Here is a 13,957-nt window from a genome sequence, read left to right on the forward strand (position 1 = left end):
AGCAGCATAATTCAGTGTGAGACAATCTTTTGTACAAAGCAGTTCTTAGAGTATGTATAAAGTGAAGTAGGTGCTCTGACGGAAATATGAGTGTTGGCTTTATAGGGTTGAATTTCTCTTTGACATACCACAAACTCACTAACCTCAGGGATGGCTCCTTTCAGTGAATTATGCTCTGAAAAATATGGGTACTTACTTTGATTAAAATGACTATTGACAAAATCTTAGGATTCTTAGATATAACAAAATCCAGAACCACACCGCTATGAGACCTAGTAGTTGATAGCACAATAGGGTGACTATGGTCAATGATAACTTAACTGTACATTTTAAGATAACTTGAAGAATATAAGTGACTTGTTTGTAACTCAAAGGATAAATGCTTGAGTGGATGGATACCCCATTCTCCACGACGTGCTTATTTCACATTGCATGCCTATGTCAAAATATCTCATGTACCCCATACATACACCTATTATGTCCCAGCCAAAACTGAAAGTACAAATTTAAACAAGAAATACATTGCTTATGAGAGAAACACTGAAGATAACAACAAATAGAATATTCATTATTTTTGTCAATTTCTGGTTTGTTTTTCATTTCTTTGGTTGATGATGTAAGGAGCAGAAAATGATACCATGAACCAACATCAAGATATCTAAAATACCAATATTTATATCTGACGAATCCAGACTTGGTATGAAAAACAATAGACACAAAGAGGAGGCTACAATTGGTATAAATAACATATTTATATATAAATTAATGTCTTAAAATAAATTGGTAGGCATCAATTTATGTATTTCTTACATAAATACAGAGGTGTGAAATAACGTTTGACCACAAATAATATAGAATACACCATTTTATTAGCATATGAGATGGTGGTTTTGATATATTAACTTAGGCTACAAGTCTCCAGTTATTCAATTAAACATTAATAAGGGTGTTGCTGTAGAGGTATTGTGTGTATGTGATTAAAATTCATAATAAATTGGAATTATGCTAGATAAGCTGGGTAGGCCTGATACAATTAGTTGAAAACAGAGATGAGGATTTTCTGAAGAAGAAATGCTCCATGTACACAGCAGCTTCAGCTCTTGCCTGTGGTTCCAGGGTGCCCTACCTAGTGGCCTGCCCTAGGGATTGCAGACTTGCCTAGCCAAACTCCATGACTGCATAAGTCAAAGCCTTACACTAATTCTGTTAATAACTATCTTCTACCAGGACCACTTCTTTGGTTGAAACTTGATATGCCATGCGTGTGTTAATAATTAGTGAGCATTAATAAAAATGAAACTAGACCACAATCCAAAGAACCTGTATCAGAAAAAAACATTATCCTCTAACACTAACACACTCTAATCAGAAATAAATAACATCAGGTGGTTAAAACTCACATATAATTGTAAATTAAAATCTATACCATGAAGAAATACTAATAACATTGTGAAACATAAAGAAAAATGAGTGAAAAAATGAAAGCTAATAAAAATAAAAGGAAAGAGAAAAATAACTACAAATAATATATATTAGAAATTTGAACAACAATTTTGAACAGCTATATTTACAAACAAAACCTTGTTGGCTTGATTAATATCTGGAGATATTACCATTTCCTAATCATAATGGGAGTCAAATTGTTTTAAAAATCATTTCTATCAGAAAGTTGAACACTTTATTTGTCCTGAGAGATCTTTTGTGTGCCTCTCATAGCATACAATACTGACATAATCTGTGCCCATTCTGAAAGATTCATCTTATTCTTTTTATCCACCCTTTATGACACCAATCCTGCAAACTTGCTCTTACCTACTCCTTGCTTATACTGCCAAATTCTTTGACAGTATATGTGAATCAGAGAATATCTGCCCCTTTGACCCTGTCTCCATCTAGGCACACTGGAAAACAGATGCATGGTTAAGAGTGTTCCTCTGGGAGAGTGAAGAAGAGGGCGTGGGAGGGGATGTAGATGGAAAAGGACAAATGTTCTCTTTTTCCCCTATCTTTCAAGGCCAAGGCCAACTGAAAGCATACTCTTATGCTGAAAAGGACCCCTTCTTGGCGCCAGTATATAGCACAAAACCATCTGTAAACAAAAGCAAGGTTTTTCTTCCTCCACTAATTGGACACAGGGTATTTCTAAATTATATTCTTAAGATGTAGGTATGAGTGAAAGGAGAATACAAGCAATAGAAATAGATGCTTTGAGAATTTGACCTGTCTGTTCATGATTCTTATGACATTCAGTACCATTTGATAATGTAGAACTGCTGTATGCTAAACATTTTGTTAAGAGAATCAGAAAATGCCTAATTTGCAATGGGCGGTTTAGCCTCCATTGTCACTTGGTATTCCAAGGTCAAGCCATTCACTTCTCTATCAAGGCCCATTGGCAAAGGAGAGTGTTTGCTTGCAGTAGATTACATGATTCCTCTACAAATCCCTAAATGTCATAAACCAAGGGTGAGCAAAGATTTTCTATAAAGAGCCAGATAGTAAAGTTTTTGGACTTTGAAGACTGTATGGTTTCTGACACAACTACTCAACTCTACCATTGTAATAAAAAAGTAGACATAGACAATATAGAATCAAATGAGTGTGTTCAAATACTAATCTGTGTGCCCAAACAGATGATGAGCTGGACTTTGCCAGCAGGTTGGAATTTTTCAACCACTGCCATAGACACTTAAAACACATTTGTAACAACTGTGTCACGATTTCCACATAGAAGACAGCTGTGCTGAACTCTAAACTTGCTATACAGTGTTCCCCTTCACGTGATCTTTCAAAACTGCAAGTCTTATAGGCTACTTGGCAGCTAACTTTTTAAAGCCTACGTAAATATGTACCTATTTACTTTAAAAAATCCAAATTCCCACAAGACATTGGGATTTCTATTGGCTATAGATGGTATAAAGTTTTGCTTGCAGACTACCGAATCTCTGGTAACTTCACCAAGGAAGCTGATCTTTGAATTTTTATTAAGGTTTTTCACCCAGCATTTATTCCTATGACTTACTAAGTTCTTCTAGGATAGCTGATACTTTCAGCTCATCAATTCTAATAAATATTATGTTTTCTGAGGAACAACATAGTGTTCTGTGCCACAATGGCAATGCCCTTTTTGACTAACATCTGGCAAAACCCAAAATAGTTTAATTATCTTCAAGAAAACACTAAGAAGATATATTCTTGTAAAAGCATACCTTTTACTCTCATGGGAAATAAAACTGATTCTAGTTTTACTGGTCAACAGATATGGTAGTTAATTTTATATATCAATTTGAGGAACTGGGTACCCAGATATTTGATTAAACATTATTTCTTAGTTTGTCTGTGAAGACATTTCTGGGTAAGATTAGCATTTGACTGGATAGACGGAGTAAAGAAATTGCCTTCCCCAGTGTGTGTGGGAATGACTCAATCCACTGAAGGCTGGCCAGAAATGAATAAAAAGTAAGGGAGAATTTGCTCTATCTTATGCCTGACTGAGCTAGATTATCTACTTTCTCATGCCCTGAGACTGGGTCTTACCCTATTGACTTTCCTGGTTCTCAGGCCTTTCAACTCAAAATTATCTGCACCACTAGCTTCCCTAGGACTCCAACTTGCCAGCTGAAGACTGTGGGGCTGTTCACCCTTCATTATCACGTGTTCCAATTCTGTGTGCGTGTGCATCTGTGTGTGTCTAATAACCTATTGATTATGTTTCTCTGCACGAGTCTAATAGAATACATATAGGATAAAATTATTGTCTAGAAAAAAAATGGTTGCATATCAAATTCCATGGGTGATATTTTTTCAGGTGAGAGGTAATGTCTTGAATAGCAGTTGTAAGGTTAAAGTATGATAACTTGTGCACATTCAAAACTTAATCAAGTGAGATAAATAAGAAAGTGATAAGATTCCTCATTTCTTTTTGAACTTAATGGATGATGGCAGTTCTTTGAAATTTCTCTAAAATGAAATTTTGCCTTTGGTTTACAATTTTGAAAGGAGGGTAAAGTTCCACAGGTTAATAATTAGCCTTTCTCACCAAAGAATCATCCATCAGTTGGGGAGCCAATGTGTGGATGATGCAAATTTTACACACGAAAATAAAGCATAGTTCCAAAATAACATAATTTTTAAAAGGAAATTAACAACAATTTACAAAATAAAATATTGTTTTAAAGTATGTTTTATCATTGGGATGCAAGAGTGATTTAATATCAGGAATTTGTAAGTGAAATCACTCCACTAGCAGACTTAAGAGAAAAATTTCAAGTGATGTATAAAAAGCATTAGATAAATTGTTTTACTAGACTAAAAATAAAAAGAAACTTATTTAAAAAACTTATAGCAAAATATTTTATAAGAGAGAAATGCATTTCCCTGTCTAATTTAGAGTAGTATCATGAGCTACGAAAGATCTTGAATTTCGGTCTACTTACAAAGCAACGTTTAACCTGGCACAGTTTCATGGAAACTGATTTAAAAAAAAAATGAGATTCTTAGATCAGATACAGGGAACTGTACTAGTTGTAGTACAGCAAACACTATGAGCATTAGCATTTTGTGTCATTTATCCTTTTACCCAAGTTCTACCGGGGCAACTAACTGGGCCTTGATGGAAGTTTCCACATGCAATGGGCTATGTTATAGGGAAAGAAACCTGAAATTAGGAAGCCAAGGTTTTTATAATATTCAGTAACTATGTTTGTACTTTACTGCAGCATGAGATGACATCTGTAGTATCCAAGACAATAAGAATGTCTGCCCTTTACTTTGGAGGAACATACGATCTCTATATTCTATGGCCGTATGCAAGGAAACTCAACTTTTGCTCCCCAAAGAATCACTACCTCTAATTTCCAACGCTGTTTGCATTATAAACATTCTTTAAAAATAGTTATAAATAAAACAATCACAGTCCCTTCATAAGGCATTCAGAAATGAGAGACTTATAGAGAATGGTCTTTCATCAATATCCACTCCTTGGTCCTACACTGCCTCGGCCTCTGGCTAATTTTCCTGTAAGTACTTCATTCTGCTGGCTACTCTGATTAATCTCACTAACAGAAACTGAAAACAAATCTATTCAATTTGTCTCATATGGCATCTAATTAAGGCTACTATTAGACTCCAAACAGCAGAAAGAGGCCAATGTGCAGTATTGAACTCAACCATATCTCCAGGGTTCTGGACGCAAGCAGCTGAGGGGAACCCTTAGGGCATTCCTCCTTAATTTTTTAATTGATCTTTCCACTTGCTCTGATGCATTAATTTCATTAGCTATTGCACAGACACTGTCTTGACTCCAAAGTTGTAAGTCCAGGACAATTTTATCATCCATAATAATCTTGGTCAGCGAGCAGAGGCTGACCTGAATGCCTTCTGGGGCTGAGTTGGTTTTATTGATCATTTCAGCTAATGTCAGGGATAAATTTCAAACCACTTTTTCTAATGGGACCATTCCCATTTAGGTCATTTATTAACTCCCCTGCATAAACAAAGGTAATCTCATTTTGGAGACATTTTTTGGCCTACATCTGAGAACTGCATAATCTAAAATGAAGTTTCCTTCTGTAGTTGAAAGTCTTTTGTGATTATTCATATGGTATAAGACACCAAGATTTTTGAAAGAAAGGCACATTGCAAGTTAATGCTTGGCTTTCACACAAAAAGCAAAGTTCCTGAGAGTTCATAGGTGACCCTGGAAAGAAAATACAATTTACAATTGTGTTCTCCCTGAATGACTTATAGCAATCACAGGTTAATGGTCCCCCAAGAATGGCCTGCTGGCCACTGGTTGGCCAGATCTAGTTCTTGTTTTTAAAGTAACTACCCAAGTACACTCGGTCCAACCTGCCTTGTTTATTCATACCACCATCTAGGTGGCATTCATCTGCCTCATGAAATTATTGAGCAGTGGCTATGGGATATGGTACAGGAGAAACATCCAGAGGTGTTGAAATACATTTTTTTTCTCAGTAATTTGGAGCTTCCTTGTCTCAGCAGACACTAGTAAATTGCCTCTTCAGTGGTGATGGAGGGCATAGTCAGCATTGTGAGGACAATGACTTCTCCTTTGCCTGTATAAGGGAGAAAGAGAAATAACCGAAGTTATCATTGGTCATTTTGTTTTAATGCTTCTCTGTCTGTCCAACCTTAGTAGCCTACAGTACTGTGAAGAATCTTTATACTCCTACCACCAGTACCACTAGTTGGGTGATGACATACAGTATTGGATTCATGTCCTCCGTCTGGGTCCATTGTGTTGCCCATACAACTTCAGAGCAGGGAAATTGGCATATTTCCACTAGTGTTTCTGCTGTTGTGTTATGAGTAATAGTGTCTTGCTCTTATTTGTTGTGTCTCAGTTCATCTACTACTTGCTATGTAGAGCTTTAAGTTCCTCCCATGTACAATGAGAAACAGAGAGAGGGGGAAAGATTAAGAGCAAGAAGGAAAGGGTAAAAAATAGAAAAAACCAATAGAAACTATACAGTTCTTATGATGAAATACAAGTTTATGTGATATAGCACATAACATTTTCAGTCTTTTGCAGTTAGTAGAAGACTATCCTACTAAATGTCATAGTGAACATCTGGAAGCTTTCATTTTGACATACGAATTTCTTCTGTATTGATCAATATGCATATAAATGGTTTATTTGTCCCACCTACTTAATTCGGGGAAGCCTGTTATTTTTATTTCTAGTTGCTTCCAAATCTTCAAATCTTGGATTTGTCAAAACAACACTGTATTTCCAAAAATTTAACAGATCTATGCTTAAGGAACTTGCCCAGCTGAGAAATTAAAATAAAAAAATTAATACTTAACCAATAATTTACCCTTCAGACCATATTTTTTTGTCCCTCCCAGACCATATTAATTCATTTGGTCCCTGATGTGTGTCAGAATCAAGGCTTTATCAGAGGATTGTCTCAATGCCCAAACAATCTAGGCAAGAAAGGAAGTTTAGAGTCAGTTACGCTAATGGTGACATGACATGCAACAATGGCATGCATACAACCTGAACCTAACAATTTCATTATTTCTTTTGTTTCAGGCAAAATTTTATCCATTATTCAGCCATATATGTTTTGCAAATTGCTTTAGAGTAGGTAAATTGTCTATTGTGGGAACAGAATTTAGTGATGTCTTTTGTAATATTGGGGAAAATCTCAAGCTGACATGGAAGGCAGCAATGCTTTTATGTTTAACCAAAATATAAACATAACTCTGCACTGAAAAACATAAATATTTTCCCTGATATTAAATATAGAGTAGACACAATTAATATGCATTAAATATATACATAAATGTATACATACATTAAATAATATACATAAATATATGTTAAATATAGAGTAGAAAGAATTCTCACAGAGTACAGCATTTGAAGTTTGATAAAAATGAATACTCTAAAATAAGAAACTTGAAGAAACTTCAATTTACTTTCCAACGTTTCAAGGAAACACTCTCAGTTAAGAATATATATTGTAGCTGGCTGGAAGCTTGCCTCATTGATTGCTGTAGGTTCCTGCGAGAAAAACACTCGGGTTGGTGACAGTAGTGTCAGGCTCCAAGTGGGGGCTTATGAAAACTTTTCTCCTTCCCCAAACATCATTTGAATACCAGAATAAGTCTGACCTTTATGGTTACAAAGTTTGCTTTTGCAGGTGTATAGTGATGAATGGCACGTAGGTTTGCAGAGCCAGACATCTATGAAGTGTGCCAAAACTTACTATCATAGTCATTTAAAGACTTGATGTCAAGAACCTAAGTCACCCTGAAGCTAGATAAGAACAAAAGTGTTTAATACGATGAGAGGAATGTTCAAGTATTTATTATTCCTTTTCGTAATTTAGGTAAATTGAAAATAATTAAATTTCTCTTCATCAAAGATTTTGGGAATTCATTTTCATTGTCTATGAAAGAAGAGAATGGATAATCTTTAAGATCTACTCCTGCTATAAAATCTAAACATATGTATGACTCAGATGACTTAACGCTATTATTATGGAATTATTTTACTGTATTACAATACAGTTTTTTTTAGAGGTTCTTAAAATGAATAAAATAATTTTACCAATTTTTGGTAACACTTACTGGGTACTTATTGCATACTGTCTTCTACCTAGACACATTATTATTTATTATATTAATAAATATCCAGTAGAATATTCCCATTCTCATTTTATAGATTAGGGACCTAAAACTGAGAGACATAAAAAAAATTTTGCTATGACATTGCTATTATGTGCTGAATCTGAGCCATTGTTTGATTCCAGACTCCCTGGATATTAACTAGTATGCATACAATTCTCTTGCTAAATGAACTCTGTTGCTGTGCTTTTAAAATAACTTAATCTATTTTTGTAATTTTCTGTTTTTAACCTACTATATTGAAGATTAATGCATTTAAGTATACATACACATGTGTAGATAAACACATATACATACATATATACACACATAGTCACAGATATGCATACATATACATATGTGTCACATAGTCACACATATGTAAAACACATATGTGTGTGTCCATATATGTTGATGTTTACATACATATGTACACACATACATACATTTACAATTGTGTATAAATTCATTCATTCTATTTAGTTTAGGAAAAGTAGGTAGCTGCTTGCTTATGAGACTCTTAGGCTAAATAAACTTTATTTTTAAGCTCTAAAATGTATAATCAGAGTATGAAGTTAAAACAAGCAGAACAAATGGCAACTGAGAAGACATTTGTACTTATATCTTCACAACTGTACTCCAGTGTGTGAAGTTTTAGAACTCTTTCATTTAAATAGATGTCATATTTTTATGGACAACAGAGTTCGTGGGAAATCATCTTCTAAAATAAACTTTGGAAAAGCGTTTGGTCATGGCATAAAAAGAAACGATTTGGGAAATTATGTTCACTTTCAATAGTTTAACCTCAAGATATTAAGAAGATATTATGGATTACACTGTAGTAGGATAAATGGAGTATCAGACATTTTTATATCAGTGATATTCTAAATATAGGTATGAATCATTTCTTAAATCTAGGAGCTTAACAATAATGAGATTTTTCCTGAATGTACTTTAAAATTGTATATGAAAAATAAATTTAAACATTTGAAAAACTTAATAAATCTAATGGCATTGCAAAAAGAACATAGCCTACCTTATAGAAGTTTCTTTGAAGAGACAAATTTCACTTTCTCATCTAGTTAAAAAGGGCGTTCATCACTATTTGACACACAGATACTGTTGAAATAAATGTACTTCTAAAGAACTTGATACCTAGTTCAATTTCCTCCTGACAGTAGCTTACAAGTTATTTTCCTGGTAACTTTTGTGAGTCGACAGATAGCATTGTAGAAGTGCTAATTGACAGACACATTTCCCAAGTGACAGATGGTAACACCGACCCAGTTGGCAGAGTGCAGTAATGTTAACAGTAGAAATGAGAAACAAGCACATCAGGGGTCCCTGTTTTACACCCAGACACCGGTGCGTGGGTGCGCCGCGCACGCACACACACTCACACTACATTGAACTCCATATAAAAACTTGTGTAATTGAAGCCAAATATCTCCCTGAGACATAAAGTTAAAGGGCGTTAGAACATAATATTCCAGAGTGTTCCCTAAAAGAAATAGCATCTCATAATGGCCTCCAAGATACGATTTTAGGGTAATAGAAATTGTTCTGACAACAATTTCACAAAACTTACAGAAACCTTATAAACACGGTTAATGTATATGTAATTTTTTCTTTTTTTTCTTTTTTCCTTTTTTTTTTTTTTTTTTTTTTTTAGACGGAGTCTTGCTCTGTCGCCCAGGCTGGAGTGCAGTGGCGAGATCTCGGCTCACTTCAACCTCCGCCTCCTGGGTTCACGCCATTCTCCTGACTCAGCCACCCGAGTAGCTGTGATTACAGGCGCCCGACACCGCACCTGGATAATTTTTGTATTTTTAGTAGAGACAGGGTTTCACCGTGTTGGTCAGGCTAGTTCAGACTCTTGACTTTGTGATCCGCCTGCCTCTGCCTCCTAAAGTGCTGAGATTACAGGCGTGAGCCACCGCGCCCGGCCAATGTATATGCAACTTTTCTCAGTCATCTTAATTCACTAAAACTCTCCCAGGATAGAGAATAAAAAGTTCTGTGCACTATATGATTTTTAAATAAATGCATTATGACTAATTTAAAACCCATTTTCAGATTTTGTGAGTCTTAGTGGTATAGAAAATCAAGAGATTAAGGTTTTATATATGAAATCAGGTTATTTACTTAAATATAGCTATCAGTATTCATAAAATGGAACCCAATTGGTGTGTTGTACATTACACTATTTTTAAGACTTCATTTTAAAATGTACAGGCTTTAATAAGTCAGCAGAAAAGTTGGAACTTGTGAAGAAGACAAGAGTCATATAGAAAGTCAGAAGACAGGAAAAATTGTAACAGGGGACCTGTTTTAAAAATCACCCACTTTCTTTTTCTTTCTTTCCTCCCCTCCTAGCTCTTCACTCCTTCCCTCTATAGACACTAGCCTCCAGCAATCCATGCTCACCTAATTGTGCTCTTGCTTCAGAAATTCCAGCGGCTAATCTTGAAACATACCAAGCAAGGAGCCCCTGAGGAATCTTCCGTAGGGAGAGTAGCAAACGGTTTGTCTGCCATCTCCAGGCTGAAGTCAAGAAAATGCCAGTCAGATCCCCAGTCCGGCGATTACCCAAGAGAGGCATCAGAACAACACACACAGCCCTGCATCCTGCACCACCCCCGCATGCTTTCCATACAGAGTTTCCTTTTAAAAATTCTACAGTAAATTTTAAAATTTAATGGTACTTTAGGATGCTAGTTCACCATGTTCTCAGTTTGCTGGCTCTCTGATTAAAGGTTGCTTTTCTTCCTAACAACCCCTACCTCTTGTGTTTGGAATTTGAGTGACCAGCAGCCAAACCTGGTTCCGGTTACAAAATGAGCGTCAAGACTTCCTCCAGTACTCACATTCCGTTCCAGAAAAATTTTAAACTCTTCTACGTCATTTTATGAACTGGACTACAGACTCAAGTTGGCTTGAATTTTATATAATGAATCCAAGAATAATTTGCATAATATGCCAACTTATTTCAAGCAGATGAATGTATTAATAACTCCTGAGGAATTTTATATTTTTGTCTTTCTTGTTTTATGAAATTATTCAATTAAGTGATGGCAGTAAACAAAAACACATATTACAAATTTCGTTTCCAAAATTCACATTCATAGTTAATGAAATGTTTCTGTGGGACTTTAAGGCAATGTAATCCCAGCAATAATATCCAATTTAAAAGCAAATTAATGTATACTTTGAGTGGCTAATGATTTCTAAGCAGGCCAGATCAACAGAATTCAGCTACTCTTTTAGTACCTAAGAAATAATTCTGGGAATTGCCTTAAAAATAATTGCTTTTACTCTTGTTTCTGTTCACATCACATTTTAAAAAATATTTTCAATAATATAGTGGACAGAACAAAAGAACCTTAGATTCCTTTCCAACTTGCACTAAAGTGACAGAAAAAGGATGTTTAAAGCATAAATACATAAGTACAAAAAAATCCAAGAGATATGATGGTTGTCACAAATTTTGAATTGTATAAACTAAAGGATAAGTAGAAGCTTATTGATCAGACCCAGAAAATTATTTTTAAAAAGGATTGTAATATTTATCAAATGCCAGTACAAGGTGGTCAGTTAAATTTAATCTCAGATAAATAAAGAATACTTCTTTTATAATAAGTATATTCAAATTTAACTGGGAGTCCTGTATCTTCTTTGGCAGCCCAAATTCTAATTACTCAATGGAGGAAGGTGGAAAGCAATATGAGAAAATATAAAACATAAAAATGCTCAGGAATATTTGACAATGGGTACCCCTAGATGTAGAATTTAGGAGGGACACAAAAAGCAATTATAGGCTGAAAGATCTTAAGAGCAATTACACACTTAGTACTCTTAGTACAACCAATGGGAGACTGCAGAATTAGCCTCTGGTGGGAGTAAAACAAAGGGCACAGAGTATTTAGAAAACTAAGACCCATTTGAAGAGAAACACCACAGTAAAAACTAGGCGTATGTTAAATGAGTTCTGAAACCACCAGCTCTCTTCCTAACTTTACTCCCGGAATACTGGCATCAAAGTTCATCCTCTCTATTTGGAGATTGAAGGTGCCTTTGTTATGAACTATGAATACATAGGAAAAATGACCTGTAGATAGTGATAGGGAAATCTAAAATGAAATAGCCTATCCATATCATCCTACATTGATGGCCAGAGGAGATAGCCATGCACACATGGACACAGACTACCAGCAGAGTCTAGTGTGGCCTTTATTTCCAAGTGGACAGTCAAGCACAGGCAGATATCTAAAGGAATTGTCTAACAAGAAATACTGAGATTAAAACATACAAATTATAGCAACTTGGAGGAATAAGAAACTGTGTAAGGGGAGGACAATTCCAAAATTTCTCCATAAGTAAAAAATATATTATGCTTATGGAAAAAGAACAAAAGTGTTCTGGTAACAATATCGGCAGCAAAAGTCAATGGAACAGTACTTCAAAAGGCTTAGGAAGAAAATATTTTTCCACTTAGAATTCCATATCTAATCTAATTATGATGTTAGTATGAAAGAAAATTAAGGTTTTTCAGACATACAAGATTTTAACAGGCCGGGCGTGGTGGCTCACACATGTAATTCCAGCACTTTTGGAGGCCGAGGTGGGCAAATCACTTGAGGTCAGGAGTTCGAGACCAGCCTGGCCAACATGGTGAAACCCCATCTCTACTGAAATGCAAAAAGTAACTGGGCATGGTGGCAAGTGCCTTTAATCCCAGCTACTAGGGAGGCTGAGGCAGGAGAATAGCTTGGACTCAAGAGGCAGAGGTTGGAGTGAGTGGAGATCACACCACTGCGCTCCAACCTGGGCTATAGAGCAATACTCCGTCTCAAAAAAAAAAAAAAGAGAGAGAGAGATTTTAATGGATGTTGCCTTCAATCCCCACTCCTCTCCTTTTTCAGGAAATTACTAGAGTTGATATTCCTGTAAGATGAGGTAATAAAAGAAGAAGGAAGACTTGGAATCCAAAGGAGTCAATTCAGTCACAAGAGAAGAAAAGGAAATACTCTATATAATGGTTATGGAAAGTTTCTAAATGACAGCTATACAGCAAACCGTTAGAGCAACCTCTCCATAGTAGATATGACTTTAGACTTTAGGAAGGTATGACTTTAGAAAGATAAGATCAATTGATCATCATTAATACTTGATTAGTTTGAATGTATTGAGAAGAAATATACAGACAACTAGGGCATTGTACGGAAATGAATTAGTTATAAGAACAGAGAAAATAAAACTAATAAGACCAAATAATTTATTAACCCAAAGGAAAATTAAAAGTTAAAAAAAATCACAAATAATGTATTGACTATCTGTGAGCCACATTTACCTAGTTATTAAAATGAAAATACTGAATATAGATTTACCCAAAGATGTGTAGGGGTATGTGTGTGTGATCGTGTGTGTGTATTACACATAAATATGCATGAATACATATAAATATATATCATGGGAAACAGAAAACCTACAGGTGTACCATGGTAAATGGACAGAGGTAGTAAAAGTTTACTAAATACTAATTTCCCAAGGTAGGTAGTTAATAACCAATGCCAGAAGCCAAAAATATAAGAAATGTCATATATATTTATTAGATATATGAATACAAATATGGAAATAAGCAACTTAAATAATTGAATTTAATCATTTTTGGTAATAGAGAAATGATACGTGGTGCTGGGAGGAGGATGAGTTACAGAATACAGTAGACTATATACAATGCAATTTTATCTTCTAGATGTTCTGAGTTATTTTCCAACTAAGATGTCTCTTTAACCTATAACAGTTAACTACTTTAAGGTGG

The sequence above is a fragment of the Macaca nemestrina genome, chromosome 7, assembly GCF_043159975.1.
Source record: "Macaca nemestrina isolate mMacNem1 chromosome 7, mMacNem.hap1, whole genome shotgun sequence".
In the NCBI taxonomy this organism is placed as follows: Eukaryota; Metazoa; Chordata; class Mammalia; order Primates; family Cercopithecidae; genus Macaca; species Macaca nemestrina.